The sequence below is a fragment of the Bos indicus genome, chromosome 7 (assembly GCF_029378745.1).
Source record: "Bos indicus isolate NIAB-ARS_2022 breed Sahiwal x Tharparkar chromosome 7, NIAB-ARS_B.indTharparkar_mat_pri_1.0, whole genome shotgun sequence".
NCBI lineage: Eukaryota > Metazoa > Chordata > Mammalia > Artiodactyla > Bovidae > Bos > Bos indicus.
In genome coordinates this window covers 79,867,836-79,887,298 of record NC_091766.1, presented here as the reverse complement: position 1 = coordinate 79,887,298, position 19,463 = coordinate 79,867,836, and the positions used below count along the sequence as shown (strand labels likewise).

The following is a 19,463-nucleotide window of genomic DNA, read 5'->3' as shown; positions in this document are numbered from 1 at the left end:
AGTACTCTGATCACTTCTCCATTTCTGCTCTCAGCAAAAAATGATCAAAAACTCTTTGGGGAGGAAAAAAAAAACCTTGTCACTTATCTGCTAATTTATACTTCATCTCACTACTCTCAGACACAAACTTCCTAAGACTGGAAGACTTTATGATAACTACAAACGGAATGTAATCTTTAAAAATTGTTGGGCTTCCCTGGCGGCTCAGTGGTAAAGAATCCGCCTACCAGTGCCGGAGACATGGGTTTGATCCCTGGTCCAGGAAGATCCCACATGCCACAGAGCGACTAAGCCTGGGCACCACAGTTATTAAGCCTGAGCTCTAGAGCCTGGGAAAGGCAACTACTGAGCCCACGTGCCGCAACTATTGAAGCCCAAGCACCCTAGAGCCTGTGCTCTGCAACAAGAGAAGGCACCGCAGTGATAAGCCTGCGCACCTCAGCTAGAGAGTAGCCCCCACTCGCCACAGTGAGAGAAAGGACCACAGAGCATCAAAGACCCAGCACGGCCAGAAATGAATTAAAAAACAAATCGTGACTCACTATGCTGTATACCTGAAACATATATAATGTTGTGTACCAACTATACCTCAATAAAATAAACCAATAAATAAATGTTAACCAGCTTTGAATGCAGAAAAAATAAACTAAAAGAGAGTAGGAGACTTGTTTGTTTTACTTCGCATGGTGCCTCTGGGGTCTAGATCAGTGCCTGGCATACAGTGGGTATACTCAGAAAAGACCTTGACTGAGCAAATGAAAACTTTCAGGCTCAAAAGAAAATAGTACCCAGAGTGAAGTGTATGATAGTCCAGTGGAATCTTGTGATACAAATACTGAAAGGACATAACCTCTTGAGGAAAGGTTCCTAGGAAGTTTTACTAAGCACTATACAGTTTTCCTGGGTTTTGTTTGCTAACTGCTCAGATGATAATACAAGGTGACGTTTAATGAGGCTAGGCACTGTTCTAAGTGAGTCTCATGCATGATCTTATTCAATGCTTGTAACAGCCCCTGAACATGAATCATTATCCCCATTTGCATATGAGGAAACTGAGGCACAGAGAGGTTACATCACTTGCTCTAGAGTTGGCAAGGGGTGGAACTGGGGTCCTCACTCCAGCAGTCAGCCTCAGAGGGTGTGCCCTGAATCCACTGCACTCCCCGCCACTGGGCACACCAAACAAGCAGGTGGTCACTGCCGGTCAGCCTTGTTCACATGGGGAGACCAAGGTTTAGCCTCCTGTCTTCAGGAGAATCTATGCATCAGGGCCGGAGAGCCTCGGATGACAGAATGGGGCTCCTCAAGCAGCCCCCAGGACTGTCAACAGAATCACACTCAGGACACAACCAGCTTCGTGTTTTGGATCCTATTTCTTTGGCCCAGAATAACTCTTCCCTCTTGGGAGGCTGGGGTGGTAAGACCAAGATGAGGGCGCCTGTGGTGTGGGGGGTATCCCACCCACCTGTAATGAGATAGAGCAATTTTCCTAAACTTATTGGGGTAGAAACTGTTCTTTAACAAACTGTTTAGAGCAGAAAACAAGAAACCAAGGAATTCAGGGGCAGGCAGGACTTTCCTGGAGGAGACAAAGGAAGGCTCTTTCAGTTACTGGAAACGGGGAGGGAGCTAGAGAGAGATAAAGGGAGGGGAGGGGACAGCAGCCAGGTATTGGGGACCAGCCAGGCCACAATGTGGCTTCTTCCTGTGATTCCCAACCCCCTCACCAAATCCAAGCAATAAAAATGAGAAGAAACTACGGGAAACTGTTAAGAGGCTTGCTATGACCAAGTTTGTTAGAGAAACCGGCAAAGAGAGAGCATGCACCATTCCTGGACATCACACAGCAGGAAAGTGGGGGTTAAAATATTCGAGAGGAACAAGCCACAGGAACTCAGAAACCATGGACGAGGCGACAGGGCACAGACACACTGAACACTGAGCAGGGACTCCCAGCCAATGCCTGGTTTCCAGTGGAAGGCCTGAAGGTCTCTAGATTGGGTTCACAGGAAAGAAAAATCTGAAGCTCCGCTCACAAGGCTGAGTCTTGCTCAGGCCTCAGGTTACAGGGGAAATTGAATGTAAAACTATTGGTTCCATCAACAAACACTGACCACCTACTATGTGCCTGGCCCTGCTCTGGGCAGTGGGGATCCAACAGTGAATCATATGGTCAAGGTTCCGGCCCTCCAGGCACAGGACACTGTCTTGGGGGAGTAAAATCCCAGGGAGTGGCGAGGGCTATAAATGAAGAAGAGCAAACCAAGGACAATCCAAATGCCCTCAACAAGTGAACAGACACACTGATTACAGCATATCCATACAAGTGGAAGTCGACTCAGTAATAAAAGGGATCAGCCACAGACACACACAGGGCTTCCCTGGTGGCTCAGAGGGTTAAGAATCTGCCTGCAATGCAGGAGACATGGGTTCGATCTCTGGGTTGGGAAGATCCCCTGGAGAAGGGAATGGCAACCCACTCCAGTATTCCTCCTTGGAGAATCCCATGGACTGAGGAGCCTGAAGGGCTACAGTCCATGGGGTCACAAGAGTCAGACACGACTGAGCGACTCTGACTTGACTTCACAGATACACACGACATGGATGAACCTCACCAACATTATGCAGAACGAGAGGCTAGACACAAAAGAGCACAGGGTACCGTGTCCATAAAACTCCAGTGAAGACAAATCCAACCTCGAGTGACAGGAAGTGGATCAGTCGGGGGGAGGGATGAGGTAGGCACGGGGCCCAGGGAGCTCCTGAGGGGTGGTCACATTTTACATCATGACTGCGATGGCGCTCACGCAGTTTTCACATTTAAGGAACCAAACCATACATGTAGAACGTGGGCACTAGCAGCCAGTAAACGATAGCTAAATCAAGTTGATTGAAGCCAGATAAAGCAGAGCATGGGGATAAAGTATAAAGGCGTCTTAGATTCCCTTGTCAGAAAAGAGCTCACAGAGGGCATGGTGTTTAGGTAGAGTCCTGACAAGAGGAAGGAAGGAACCATCTGCATATCAGGGAGGAACATTCCAGAATGAGGGAACAGCCAGTGCAAAGCTATGCATGAGACAGGATGACCTGGGTGTGACTAGGGGAGAGAAAGTGCATCAGTGTGGAGGAGGGTCTAGGGAAAGAGGATAAGACCAAAGATCCGAGGGCCTTAGGTACATCAGAGCCTGCTACAGACCAGCACAGCTGTCAGCGCTGGAGACACAGCAGGCAACCCCACCGTCTCTGCCCTCAGGGAGCTGGCACTCTAGAACAACCTCAGATTTTCCTTTTAGTGTGATGGGAGGCCGATGGAAGGTCTGCAGAGATGAACGCACTGATGAAGAGTTAAATAAGGTGAGACCAGCTGTTCTTTGTAATAAGAAGACAACTCCTCACCTGTGTTCATGGTGGTGGGCTCCCGAGGGCCCTCAGGGCTGGAAGGGGCTTTGGTGGGCTGCTGGGTGAGGATAAGCAGATGGTGGGTTCTGCCAAGCCCCCCTTACTAACCCCTCATCAAGCCTAAAACTGTGGTTTTCAAGTTTCTAAGGAGTATGATTTGAAAGTCTGCTATGGGATGGGAATCATGTAGGCAGAACAGAAAACGAATAGAAACGGATCAATTATTACTGCTAAAGAAGACATCAGCATCATCATTATTCCTATGGTGAGATCCTAGCACCCCTCCATCTCAGGGGTGTTTCAGAGAGGGATCCCACTTCCACGAATAGACCTGCAGTGATAAGGCCAGGCCGGGGCAAGGCAGGGACAATGTATTCCTTGGTAGGTGGCCCTTCCAGGCCTGCTGCCTGGCAGCCACACAAGGGCCAGCACTGTCTTGCCCACCGCTGCAGCCCCTTGACACATAACACACAGCAGGTGCTCCATAAATGCTGGTGGAGTCCAGGGTTATGGCCTGAATGATGTATCTAGCTGAAGAGAGTGTCTGCTTGGGGGATCGTTAACCCTCTCCCATGAAATTTTTGAGATAAGAGAGAAACAGTTGAAAACCATAAGCTTGATCTCCTATTTTTCAAGACTTCCCCTCAGTACATAAAAGCATGTGCTCCCAGTTTCAAGGGTAACTCCTAGCTTTGTGGTGTTTGGCCACTTTTTCCTTTTCTATAACACGGATGCCTAGTGGGGGCTGTGTGCATGACTATAAGCCCGCAGTAACTCAACACAGGGTCACGGCCAGCAAACCTCCAGAGAGGCTGCCCTCCTTGGTTCCTCCTGGCCGTACAAGAGCCAGGTCTCAAAGGCAAAGCTATGTCCTTGTTGGTGAGTGACAGCTAAAGAAAAGTACAGTTTCGAAAAAGAAGACAGTCTTATGTGAAGCTTTAGCACAGCCCATACAGAAGGGGGATCTTCGCTGTCCTCGGCTTGGAATGGTCTTTCCCTCTCTTCCCTTTTTCTTTCTTTGCTTGACTCACCTTCTAACAGTCAGCTTGGGTAGAATCTCCTTCAGGAAGCTTCCCTAAAATCCTGCACAGGTTTGAACTAGTAGCCAATTTTATGCTCTTAAACCTCCTATACCCAACTCTTCAGGAATGGTAATAGCTAAAATTTGATGATCATGCAAGCAATAGGAACAATCTCCATAAATGATACATGGCACCGACTTCAAGAAATGTACAGCACAACAGTGCTAGAAGGATGCACGCTGTCCACCTGTGGAAAGGTGGGCTTGGGTTGGACATGGCTGGATGTGCTGGGCAACGTGCCCCAGGAAAGGCACCCCAATCCCCTACCACTGCATACATTTATAAGAGGATTGAAAGGAGACAGGAATCACCTGACCGAGTTGGCAGACCCTAATCTTTGCAGTCTGGATTAGAGTCTTGAGGGAGATCAACGAAAACTCAAGTTTGCAAACCAGCACTGGTTTCTGCCAGAGGCCTTGCCATCCTGCCTGGAGAGACCTCTGGTTGCTAGGTTACCTGCAAGAGAGTGGTAAGGGCTCTGGACCAGTCAGACTGATCGATTGATCTCCATGGGGTGCTCACTCTTTCCTGGGCATTATCTCATTTATTTTCTCAACAACCCGACGAGGTACAGTCCTCATTTTACGGATGGTGAAGCTGAATCTAGAGAGTTTCATCCACAAACTTCCAGCTACTACAGAGGGGAGATAAGATTCCAACCTAGACCAAGCCTATTCTGGAACATCAGTTCTAATCTTCTGCCTGGTACTTCATCTCACAACTCTCCCTGCACGATGATGCCATTGTCACTTGCCTTGTCAGGTCCCTATCTTTTTAAATGCCTTTAATCTCTGCATTCACTACACAGACCTGCAGTGAGTATCTGTTGAGCGCATGATTGGATTGATTTCATATTTTGTCTTCCCACAAGGTAATGCCCTCATTGTGCTGCCTTATGATCCAACCTGAAGACCAAGCCAGCCACAGCGTAGGGATTAAGTTCAATGAAACTGACGGACACCTCTAGGCCATGCCAAGATGCGCTGACGCTCTACCATGGGGCCAGAACAATGGAGGTTTTACCTCTTAGTGCCTTGCTGATGTGATTTCTTATTTACTGCACATTCCCATCTAATTGTCTTTAGCCAATGGTTTCTCAGGAATGTCACATTTGGCTCTTTGCCCTCGTAAGATCAAGAGGAGGGTCTCATGCAGGCTGCGTGTGAAAATAAATTAAATGTATCACTGAGGAGAGGGAGCAAACTGGGAACATGTCCAGTCACAAAACGCCTTCTCAAGTGGGAAAGAGGCACAGTCACGGGCACTGGTGGCTTGTCTCCAAACTGGCCTGACCCTTTTGCCAGGCAGCACTGTGACCTTAAAAAGCAGAGACATTACTTTGCTGACAAAGGTCCATCTAGTCAAAGCTATGGTTTTTCCAGCAGTCATGTATGAATGTCAGAGTTGGACTATAAAGAAAGCTGAGTGCTGAAGAATTTATGCTTTTGAACTGTGGTGTTGGAGAAGACTCTTGAGAGTCCCATGGACAGCAAGATCAAAATAGTCAATCCTAAAGGAAATCAGTCCTGAATATTCTTTGGGAGGACTGATGCTGAAGCTGAAGCTCCAATACTTTGGCTACCTGACTCATTGGAAAAGACCCTGATGCTGGGAAAGATTGAGGGCAGGAGGAGAAGGGGATGACAGAGGATGAGCTGGTTGGATGGCATCACTGACTCCATGGACATGAGTTTGGGTAAACTCTGGGAGTTGGTGATAAACAGGGAGGCCTGGCGTACTGCAGTCCATGGGGTCACAAAGAGTCGTACAAGACTGAGCAACTGAACTGACTGACTGTGATTTTAGGCAAGTTACTTAACTGAGTCTCTGCTCTCTAATCCCTAAAATAAGAATAGTAAAATTTCCTACCTCTAGGGGTCATTGTGAGTCTGGTCCACCTCACAGTAAGCACTGGATCAGTATCAGCTATTTTTATTTTTTTTCACTTTACAATATTGTATTGGTTTTGCCATACATCAACATGAATCTGCCATGGGTATACACGTGTTCCCCATCCTGAACCCCTCTCCCACCTTCCTCCCCGTACCATCCCTCTGGGTCATCCCAGTGCACCAGCCCCAAGCATCCTGTATCCTGCATCGAACCTGGACCGGCGATTCGTTTCTTATATGATATTATACATGTTTTAATGCCATTCTCCCAAATCATCCCACCCTTTCCCTCTCCCACAGAGTCCAAAAGACTGTTCTATACATCTGTGTCTCTTTTGCTGTCTTGCATACAGGGTTATCGTTACCATCTTTCTAAATTCCATATATTTGTGTTAGTATACTGTACTGGTGTTTTTCTTTCTGGCTTACTTCACTCTGTATAATCGGCTCCAGTTTCATCCACCTCATTAGAACTGATTCAAATGTATTCTTTTTGATGGCTGAGTAATACTCCATTGTGTATATGTACCACAGCTTTCTTATCCATTCGTCTGCTGATGGACATCTAGGTTGCTTCCATGTCCTGGCTATTATAAACAGTGCTGCGATGAACACTGGGGTACACGTAGTATCAGCTATTCTTATGGCTATTTCTATTGTTAGAAAAGCAGCAATTCCACTCTTGAGAATTCATATAAGGAAACTATTAAAAACCAAACGAACGTATGCCTGTGAAGATATTTACTGTAGAATGAATACAATGTTGAAGAAGGGAGCTTGGTTAAAAACTTTTAAAGTCTAGAATGAGCTATTTTTGAGGCATTTAGAATGAGTTTATGGAACAATATTCAGATATAGAAAGATGTTTCCTACTTATCATTATGCAAAATATCAGGGTAAAAACAGTATGTATGACAAGACTCAAATTTGTAAAAATGATTACTGTATGTGAACAGAAGATATACTAAAAATATACTAAAAATCTTAATGTTTTCTGTTTTTCCTATCATTATATATTGCTCTTATAACAAATAAAAGTTATCTTTTAATAAAACTGTTGGGATTTGTTTTGCTTTGCTTGTTTTGTTTGCATTTTGGATGCTTTGAAAAACATAATAGCTGATATCATTTCTTTGTGCCAACACAGTGGTAAATGCTTTATAAAGATTACCCCATTTACATCTCACAACAAAGCTATGAATGTGTAATATTATTATCTTCATCTTACAGATGAAGTAACCAAGGCGCAGAGAGGCTGAGGGACTTGCCCAAGGTTGCACAGCTTGCAAATGCTGGATCTGGCCGTCTGGCCTGGTTTGAACCCTTGTCCCATGCTCGTCTGTGTCTGGAACAGTTGCATAGGCATTCCACAGAATGTCTGCTTAAACTTTATTTTTATTTGTGTATTTATATATTTAAAAAATTATATTTAAATACCCACCCTGACTCGACATACACAATAAGATCAAGTTCATCTGAGCGTATTTGGAAATAATAAAAGGTCACTTAAAATGGATGCTCTGAACAAATGGGAAAATGACTGATCTGGAATTTACCTTGAACAGTAAAACTGCAACTATGAAAGTATTTTTATCTCATATTTAGGAATGTTCAGGTTATGTTTGCCACTACACTCTAATTATTAGAATGAACACTGAGCTTTCCTGTATACACAAACATGTGACAACCAACATTTCATTGTCTCTCTGCTATACTGAGTGCAAAATGCACCCTGTTTTCAGAGATGTCAAAAGATGAGCATCGTGAGCATCTCAAAATTGATAAACTATCTGAGAACAATGCAGCTTCACTGTAGCCTGACTGGCACCACACAAACAAATGCAAACATATTGGGTGTCTTCATCAAATCTTAAAGGACCCCTCTTCACGTTATTACAACCGCCTTCTTGGAAGTGCCGATCATGTCACTTTCCTTGTTACTTCTCTCTGCCACGGTAGTTAACTGTGCTACCTTGGCCGGATTCACGTTGACCAAGTCCCCCGGCACTCAGAAGCAGATCTCCAACATCACTTCCTCTGATTTAATGAGATTCTTGTCTTGGGCTTGAGTTGTAATTTTACTCTGTCAACGAATTCATTGACATTGTACTGCAGGATGCCCCTGGAAATGACGGCCAGCAGCATTAATTTTCTCTGGCAGGAGGGAAAGGGGGTGCCTGTCTGCTGTGTCCAGTACACACCAGCTTTGAGACCCTAAACTCTGCCTCAGTTCTTTCCTCTGTAAAATGGGGCTGCTCCTAATAGTGCCTCAATAATAGGTTTGTTGTGAAGATAAAATAATTTATATGAAACACTGTAGCCCTCAAATAATGCTATCATTATAATGCATGTTAAATGGCAGGGGGGAATCTCTGAGTGGGGAACATTTTTAAAAGAGATCAGATAATTAAGTTATTTTTTCCTTCTAACAACTTTGGCTTCCCTACAGACATCTGTACTGAGAGGGGCTTCAATGAACATTTCTCAAGTCAATTAATTCTTGTGAAGAGTTTGGAATAAAGCTTTTCTGAATATCTCTGAACACAGATTTGACCTTCTGTTACTCTGTCCTTCATCAAGAAACTTCAAGATCTGCACTGGGCTTTCTTTGAAGCCACCTGATGTGTGTCTGCTCAGAAAAAGTTGTATAAGGAACTCCACTGGAGATCCTGTTCAACCAAATGCCAGGCGGAGCAGAGACGCAAGTTAATGTCAGGATGTTAAACCAGGAATGCAATTTCAAGTCAACATGTAGCAGCACCCCTATGTTAGAAATAGCCACACTATTTCTAACAGCCAAGATACAGAAGCAACCTAAGTGTCCATCAAGAGATGAATGGATCAATATATGGTGCGCATGTATATATGTGTGTGTGTGTGTATGTGTGTGTGTATACTTTGATAGATATATACATACATATACACACAATGGAATACTACTCAGCCATAAAAAGAAGGAAATTTTGCCATTTGCAGCAACACAGATGGACATAGAGGGCATTATGTGAAATGAAATAAGTCAGACAAAGAAAGACAAATACTGCATGATATCACTTGTATGTGGAATCTAAAAACCATAACAAACTCGTGAATGTAACAAAAAAGCAGCAGAGTCATAGATGAGAGAACAAACTGGTAGTCACCAGTGGGGAGAGCGGAGGGAGGATGGGAAATACAGGAGCAGAAGACTAAGAGGTGCTATCTATTACATAGAAAATAAGCGACAAGGATATACTGTAAAACGTGAGGAATACAGCCAATATTTTATAATACCTAGCAATACAGTACAATCTTTAAAAATTGTGAATCACTATATCATACACTTGTAACTTACATAAAACTGTATACCAATTATATTTCAATTTAAAAAAAGAACATGTCGCATGTTCCAAACAGTGTTGGTTTTTTTTTTTAAATAGTTTCACAACTTAAGTTTGGGGTACAACCTTTCTGTATCTGAGGCAAGAGATGTGAATAGTTAGATATTTTACATTATTTAACCTTGAAATGATTATTTTCTATTGCTCTTCTTTCAATGGATCAATTTAATTGAAGACTATCCAGAGCCTGTAAGGGAAATGATGGAAAAATACAGTTGCTCTTTGCAACTACTTATATACATTCACTGTGATTTTTCTCAAAACTGTGCAAACAAAACAAAGTACATAAATAAGTTGAATCCTGAGAGTGATACAAGATTAGAGTCATCATCTATAACCTCTTAATGCTTGTTTTACTCAAAATAGACTCAAGTTTGTCACAGACCCACTTTTCCTAAAGAGACAGAGATTGCTAAAATTAAGAAAAGGATAAAGAACACGCTGAGAGACTGCCCATATTTCAACCCCTGGAATGGACGTTAACACTGTCACATTTACTTTCAGCCATTGTGTGGGTACACGCATGCGTGTGTGCCTCGCACATGGGGAAGGGTTCGCCTTACCTTTAACGTTTTATTATGGATAAAAAAATACTCTTTAAATCTAATTCTCAGTCCTTTTTTCCTCACCTATTCCTACAGGTGACCAACCTTATGAATTTAGTTTCTCTGTTGGTGTTTCTATCTCTATGTACAATATATATATATAGTTACACATACAAACAGGTATACAGAGATTAAAACACATATAAGAAACACATATAAGAAACATATGCACACAGATTAAAACATTACAATAATAAATATGGATTTGAATTATAAACCATACTTATGCTAATAAAACTGTCACAACCTGTTTTATATATGGAGTTCTAATAAGATTCCACTTTAAGATAAAGACCATTGCCTAGAAAACTTGAAACTCTTGAATTACAGTACCTCTGAGATTTTGCTCAGTCAAAATACGTGTCTTGGTACCACCCCCTCTTACTCATTTCTGCTTTCTCTGTTTCTGTCTTTCTCCCTGAGTTCCATGTACTCAAATCAATGCCTTTTTGGAAAAATATTCAATGTGCCCTCCTCATACACCTTCCTCAAAACCAGGTCCTTTGTAAAACTCAAGAATCTCCTGAGATTTCTCCTGACTGGTGACTGCCCAGGAGGATACTCATTGATTTAAATGGCAGTTTCCATTCCTGTAGGACAGTTTTATTAGATAATCGGAAGGGGTCTCCTGAGAAAGACCTTTCCAAAAGCACTTTTAGTACAATACAGAAGAAACCAAGGTTCTCTTGGTTTCACAAACTTTTTCTCTATACCTCAAGTTCTTTTGGAGAGGAAGGGTCTGTAAAACATGTCTGTAAAAATATGTCCCTTCCTAAAATGGAATTAAAATGCCCACTACTAGGCATATACCCTGAGGAAACCAAGATTGAAAAAGACAAATGTATTCCAATGTTCATTGCAGCACTATTTACAATAGCTAGAACATGGAAGCAACCTAGACGTCCTTCAACAGAAGAATGATAAAGAAGCTATGGTACATTTACAATGGAATACTACTCAGCCATGAAAAGGAGCACATTTGAATCAGTTCTAATGAGGTGAATGAACCTAGAGCCTATTATACAGAGTGAAGTAAGTCAGAAAGACAAAAACAAATATCATATACTAACACATATATATGGACTCTACAAAGATGGTACTGATGAAATTATTTGTGGGGCAGCAATGAGACACAGACATAGAGAACAGACTTATGGACACAGGGTAGAAGGAGGAAGGAGAGGGTGGGATTTATGGAGAGAGTAATATGGAAACCTACATTACCATATGTAAAATAGATAGCCAATGGGAATTTGCTGTGTGACCCAAGGAACTCAAACTGGGGCTCTGTAACAACCCAGAGGGGTGGGATGGGGGGGGGGATGGGAGGGAGGTTCAAGAGGGAGGGGATATATATATACCTATGGCTGATTCATGTTGATGTTTGGCAGAAACCAACATGATTTTGTAAAGCAATTATCCTTCAATTAAAAAACAATGCAATGTGGTGATTATGCAAGCTGACAGCCAAACCTGGTATGGGGAGGGGTCCCCATAAGATCACCGAACACAGTTCTGCAGGATGAGTGAGGTCCAGGGAGAGCTCATGTGACTGAGCAATGGGCACTGGACAGGAGCACAGCAACAGAAGCAGGCTGCTCAGAACACGCGGGCATTCCAGGGACCCAGGGATGCGGTTAGTTACATCTCTAATGAAACTATGTACAGCTGACTTGCTTGGACAAGAGACAAGAGGACAGGACAGAGAGAATTTATTTTCAAATAAGGCTCTGAACTGGAGAAGGATAAACTGAGCTGGGAAAAAGCTAACACCACTCATCACCATCTATAAATTTGCCTTTAAAAAATGTCATTTAGGAGAATTCTGCTGATGAGGACAAACAGGAATGTTTGCTCAGCTCATTTGCTCTTGGTCTGTACATGCTTAATCTGCCGTATTTGCACTTATTTGGTATGATCATGGGGCAATATGTGGTCTCTTAAATAGTTCCTTTCTATTGTTCAATAAATGTGTGGATAGTTTTGCTTCCCACCCCACAGACACATCTTAGGGTAAAGCGCTGGGGCTGACAGCGTCTGCTTTTATCTTAGCATCATTTAATCCTCACGACTTCCTTCTAATAAACCCTTATACCTGGAGCTGGAAGTCCACCCCACACTTTCAAGTTGCCACTGGAAGTGACTGGACTCATGGCTCCATCAGTCTGAGTGATGAAATAGGCATTTTTGAGATTTGCTAAATAGGATTGTGAAGAAGGTGAAGTCCCAGCAGGGCTCCCCAGCAATAACTGCATCTTGTTGACTCCGGTTATCATGTACCTAATTTGCCGATTACTGACTTGTTCTCATGCAGGATTTTTACTTGGCTTGACATATTGGTAGCAATCAGTGATGAACTGTCAAGCAAACCTGCTCCCTGCCTTAACAACCCAAGAGTCTCACTTGCATCAATAGCTTCTGAGATCTCCTTTGATTCCCAGTACTGCTGCCAGGTCAGATGATGATGACGACTTTTAAGTCTCATCGGCTTCCTTTCTAAAACTGGGGTCAAGCAAACCCGACACGGTTGGTAGGATTTCAAATACTTGGCAAGATGGACTAGGCTACCTTACACACACTAGCCCCATAAGAACTTGAGCTGGTAGGTTGAGAGTGGCTTCGACTGACTCCTTTTTTTTTTTTTTTTCTCTTTGTGCCTAGGTATTTAAAAAAAAAATGAAATTCAGGGTATGAAAATGCTGCATTTAAAAGACAATATAATACCTATCTTTCAAATGGACAAATTAAACAATGATAACATTCAGTTTATACAGGAGTTAAAGTAAATAGAACGAACACACACTGCCGCTGGTGGTAGGAGAGTATAGTGTGTGCATGTGTGTGCGTGTGTGTGTGTGTGTGCATTTAGTTGTTCAGTTGTGTCCAACTCTTTGCAACCCCACATACTGTAGCCCACCAGGTTCTTCTGTCCTTGGGATTTTCCAGGCAAGAATACTGGGGTGGGTTGCCATTTCCTTCTCTAGGGGCATGGAGGGTAACTGGTATAAGCTTTCAGAAGGACAATTTGGCAATTCATATAAAATCCTTAAGAGTTGCTTTCAGGAAAAGAATTAAGGGTGCACACAAAGACTAACCTTGAGGACCGGTCTCCCAAAGTTTTACTGTAAGTCTTAAGGGCCTTTCATTGGGATATCTGGTGCCCCGCCACCCAGGAACACCAGAGGACTGTAATTCCTGCTCCACAGAAGTTAGGATCTGACTTGCTTTTGGTCCATAGGTGAAGGGCTTAAATGATATGTGACGCTTGCAAGCAGAAGACTTTAGGGATTAGTGCATAATTCACCCATCTTCTCTTTCCTTTGCAATAGAGTACTAGTCATGTTCCTGACAGTGGAAGCTCCACAGTTCCCTGTCCTTGAGTGAGACTGATACTGAGTAAAGTCCAATGTTACCTGAAATGAACACGTGAAGTAGGGTTTCCCACCTCAGCACTTTTGCCCTTTGGAGCTGGTTGTTGTGGAGGGTTCTCCTGTGTGTGTTTAGCAGCATCTCTAGCTGCCACTACCTGCTGGAGTAACCTCTTCTTAGAGCAAAACCAAAAATATCTCCAGACACTGCAAAATGTCTCTGGGCGGGGGCGGGGGCAGTGGGCAGAATTGGCCCAGGTCGAGAGCCACTGATATAAACAACAGATAGCCTCTGTGGTTTTAAACCATTCAAATTCTGAGTTTTTTTTTTTTTTTTTTAACTGCAACTGATTTGCTTTATTATAGCAAAAACTCTGTATAAATATTTAGCAAAAGGGGACTGCTTCCAATTATGGGTGTTTTTACTTTCCTTTTGTTCTTCTGTGCTGTAGAAATTTTTTTGTAATGAAAACAATTTGTCCTTTGATAAGAAGAAAAAAATGAGCCAATTAATTTTACTTTAAAAACCTATATTTACACAATTACTTATTGATAGACAGTATTGGCTAGGGACACGCAGGATTTCTAAGTACGATGAGATACTTGTGTACCATATTTTTATATTGCATTTCTATTTACAAAGTGTTTTCTCATCTTACCTTTGTGGGGGGAGGTGTAACTACAGTAACATTGGGAGATGTAACAACAGCACCAGGTAGACAAGGAAACTGAGGCTCAGAGAGATTAACGTGCATGTCTGGGGACACCTGGTTAATACACAGCAGGGTCTTCATCCTCAGCTTTCTTGCTAATTCCAGTACTTTCTCCTCTATGCCACGCTGCCTCTGCATTTCTGTAGAAAGCCACTTTCAAAAAGTCAGCTGGGACAGACTCTGATTCTTTGGGAAATTTAAACAGGTAAGAAAGGATTCTCCTCTGTATTTAATATCCTTGGACAAGGATACTAAACCTTGTAGGCACTTGGTCAGAGCGCGATCCTCAATAAAATTTAAGCAGAGCCGTTTCGTGCAATGCAGCCGAGAGACTTTCACATTCCTCCCCCTCCCCACTTCTTTCTCTTTCTCTCTTTTCAGCTCAAATGAGTCACCTTGGCTAGTCTGCCAATCCCCATAGAACTTATGTTCCTTGATAGAATATGCCAATAGAAATGAGAAATTCTATAATGGTTTGAGATGTGAGTTAGTTGCCTATCCCTGCGTGGGGCTAAGCTCCGTCTCCTCCAGGAAATGTAACTCGTCAAATGGACATGAGTGCTCGTAATAACAGCGAATGAATGTGAAGATGCGTGGGGAATCGGTTTCCCCCCTCTTTCTTTCTTTTTTTTTTTAAAGAAGCGCCCCTGCATTGTAGCTGTCTCGTGCATTTCCAAGCATCTGCACCGCGGCTCGCTTACCTGACCCTCCAAGTCAAGCTCAACTCCCAGACTGGCAGCTGGACTGCAACCCTCGGTGCACATCAGCCCAGACCTATTCATTTCTCTTCTCGAGAAATGGGATGGGGCTGTCCCTGGAGTGGAGCTATTTTGAGAGAACGATCACTAGAACAATCACCGGCTTGGCAGGAGATGGACAGCGTGGTGCAGCCACAAAAGGAGAGACACTGTCATGGAGGGTCTGAGTCCTGAATGTCAGAACAGCGGGGAACCCAGGTAGATCATGTTCCTGCCTGCTGTCCACTATCAGTCAGTTTCAGAGAGTTACCGACTTGACTTGCCATGATCGCTGGCTTTTCCATGATTCTGACTGCTCAGAGCATGCAAGCGGAGGGGGACAGCAGTGCTTCAGAACAAGGTCAAAAGGGGACATTTTCCCCCGCCAGTAAATCTCCTGGTGTCCAAAGGGCTAAGAGGAAAGTTATGCTCAGCTGTGCCCAGAGGCAAGTTCCTACTTACTTGAATAATGCCAACAAGCAGATTTCACTGCTGTCAATCTTTCATTATGCTACTGTAGAAACGGTGGCGTCTGAAGGTCAGGGAGACCCTCTAACACTTTGCATAACTTCCCAGACCGGCTCCCTGCTCCTGGCAGGAAGTTACAGAAATGCCTTGGGGACTCCTCTTAGCTGAATTCCTCTCTTTCTCTTAAGGGAATCTCTCTGAAGGACAGGTGTGATTTTTGTATTAGGAGTTTTGCTTGGTTGCATGCATGCTGCATGCTAAGTCGATTCAGTCGTGTTCGACTCTGTGCGACCCTATGGACAGCAGCCCGACAGGCTCCTCCATCCACAGGGTTCTCCAGGCAAGAACACTGGAGTGGGTTTCCATTTCTTTCTCTTAGGGGCTATGCTAACTCAACTCTGGATAATCAGCACCTAGACCAATAGATGTTTTTCTGGATCGACGGATGGTGGAGGACTTATTGATTACCACTTTACATATTGGTCCCCATAGCACGGGCCGTATACGGTGTTAAAAACCTACACAGCCCTCCATGCTCAGAAAAGAAAGTCCTTTTAGTCCCTTATATCGATTATTTCAGGCTGTAAAGATGGGACTGCAAATAAATTTCATCTTGTGAGCCAACACTGGTCAATTGGTGGTGGCTGCCTCGAGGGCTCTCTTGGGGCATCTGTGCACGGAGTTTCGTGAGGAAAAAGTGCAGTCGTCGATTAGCAATGTCTGCTATAAGCTGAAGACAAAGAGATGGTGGCCCGCTTTGCATTTGCCAATGGGTTTAAAGCTTTACATTCTTCCACTGAATTTTCTGGATGAATACCTCTCCAACACATGTTTTAAAAAGCTAGCTTTGACTGGATATAAAGGGTGGTTAAGAGTGTTTTTCCCTCCACTGGTGTATTTTCCTAATGGACTTCTTTATATACTTTCTGGATTTGAAAGCAAGTGAGGCAGGAAACACTACTTGGGTTTCCTTAGGATACACAAATCTTACTGGAAAAGCAAACCAAACTAGATGAGGGTTAATGTATCCCAAGTGGGATACTTAAGAAAATCTCTACCAGGAGGGATGAGAAGAAAAATAATGAAATCCATAATATAATCCAATCTCTTCATTTCTAATGCAGGGAATAATCTCACTTTTGCAGTGTCAAGCCACTTCCCAAGGAACTCAGTACAACAAGAACAGGGAAGCCATAGAAAAGTGTTTGCTGAATTTTGGTTAAAGTTACATCACTCCTGTCAAACACAGTGGGCTGTCTCCTAGGGATGCTTTAACAAATAACCCAAATCCCTGAACAAAAAGTACCCAACGATTAGTAAAGGTCTAGTCGGGATAAGCTAATTACATCAGGTAGGGAAGTAACCAATTTTTTTTTCTTTTTTTTGAGAAATAGTTTCCATAACATAAATTTCACCATTTACAGTTTGGCAATTTTTAGTATATTCACTGTGTTGTACAACTATCACTGCTATCTAATTTCAGAGCACTTACATAACCCAGAAAAGACAGCCCATAGCTATTAGCTGCTAAGTCTGCTAAGTCGCTTCAGTTGTGTCTGACTTTGTGTGACCCCATAGACAGCAGCCCCACGAGGCTCCCGTCCCTGGGATTCTCCAGGCAAGAACACTGGAGTGGGTTGCCATTTCCTTCTCCAATGCATGAAAGTGAAAAGTGAAAGTGAAGTCGCTCAGTCATGTCTGACTCTTAGCGACCCCATGGACTGCAGCCTACCGGGCTCCTCCGTCCATGGGATTTTCCAGGCAAGACTACTAGAGTGGGTCCCCAGTGCTATTAGCAGTCAGTCCCAATTCCCTCCTCCCTCACCCTTGGCAATCACTAATCTCCTTTCTGTCGTGACCCCCATGGACTGTAGCCAACCAGGCTCCTCCGTCCATGGGGTTTTCCAGGCAAGAGTACTGGAGTGGGTTGCCATTTCCTTCTCCTTTTGTTTCTATAGATTTTCCAGACAACATAAATAGAGTCATATGGTGGTGATCAAAACCATCCCCAAGAAAGAGAAATGCAAGTATGCAAAATTATAGTCTGGGGAGGCTTAACAAATAGCTGAGAAAAGAAGAGAAGTGAAAGAGAAAAGGAAAGATATACCCATTTAAATGCAGAGTTCCAAGAAGAGCAAGAAGTGATAAGAAAGACTTGTTAAGTGAACAGTGCAAAGAAATAAGGAAAATAATAGAATGAGAAAGACTAGAGATCTCTTTAAGAAAATTAGAGAAACCAAGGGAAAATTTCATGCAAAGATGGGCACAATAAAGGACAGAAATGGTATCGACCTAACAGCAGAATATATTAAGAGGTAGCAAGAATACACAGAACTGTACAAAAAAGCTCTTAATGATTCAGATAACCACAATGGTGTGGTCACTCACCTGGAGTGTGAAGTCTAGTGGGCTTTAGGAAGCATCACTATGAACAAAGCTAGTGGAGGTGATGGAATTTCAGCTGAGCTATTTCAAATCCTAAAAGATGAAGCTGTGAAAGTGCTGTACTCTACTGAGCAAGTTTGGAAAACTCAGCAGTGGCCTGAGGACTAGAAAAGGTTAGTTTCCATTTCAATCTTAAAGGACAGTGCCAGAGAATATTTAAATACTGCACAACTGTGCTCATTTCACATGCTAGCAAGATAGGGCTCAAAATCCTTCAAACTAGGCTTCAATAGTATGTAAACCAAGAACTTCCAGATGTACAAGCTGGATTTAGAAAAGGCAGAAGAACCAGAGATCAAACTGCCAACATCTGTTGGATCACAGAAAAAGTAGGAGAATTCCAGAAAAACATCTACTTCTGCTTCATTGACTCATAGTCAATGACTGTGTGGATCACGACAAAGTGTAGAAAATTCTTAAAGAGGTGGCAAGAACAGACCACCTTACTTGCCTCCTGAGAAACTTGTATGCAGGTCAAGAAGTAACAGGTAGAACCGGACATGGAACAACGGGCTGGTTCAAAACTGTGAAAGGAGTACGTCAAGGCTGTATATTGCCACCCTGCTTATTTAATTTATATGCAGAGTACCTCATATGTACTGGGCTGGATGAAGCACAAGCTGGAATCAAGATTGCGGGGAGAAATATCAATAACCTCAGATATGGAGATGACACCACCCTAGTGGCAGAAAGTGAAGAGGAACTAAAAGAGCCTCTTGATGAAGGTGAAAGAGGAGAGTGAAAACGCTAGCCTAAAACTCAACATTCAAAAAACGAAGATCATGGCATCCGGTCCCATCACCTCATGGCAAATAGATGGGGAAACAATGAAAACAACGACAGACTTTATTTTCTTGGGCTCCAAAATCACTGCAGATGGTGACTGCAGCCATGAAATTAAAAGACGGTTGCTCCTTGGAAGAAAAGCTATGACAAACCTAGACAATATATTAAAAAACACAGACATCACTTTGCCTACAAAAGTCCATCGAGTTAAAGCTATGGTTTTTCCAGTATTCATGTACGGATGTGAGAGTTGGACCATAAAGAAGGCTGAGCACCGAAAAATTGATGCCTTCGAACTGCAGCGCTAAAGAATACTCTTGAGAGTCCCTTTGACTGCAAGGAGATCAAGCCAGTCAATTCTAAAGGAAATCAACTCTGAATACTCATCGGAAGGACTGATGCTGAAGCTCCAATACTTTGCCCACGTGATGCAAAGAGCCAGATCATTGGAAAAGACCCTGATGCTGGCTACGATTGAGGGCAGGAGGAAAAGGGGATGACAGAAGATGAGATGGTTGGATGGTATCACTGACTCAATGGACATGAGTTTGGGCAGACTCTGGGAGATAGCAGACAGGGAAGCCTGAA

At 43.2% G+C, this 19,463-nt stretch overlaps 1 protein-coding gene across 4 annotated transcripts in view; it reads right to left on the bottom strand.

Moving 5' to 3' along the window:
• The window catches only part of LOC109561123 (teneurin-2), a 765,441-nt gene that overhangs the window by 210,430 nt on the left and 535,548 nt on the right, over positions 1 to 19,463 (bottom strand). The window lies entirely within an intron of this gene.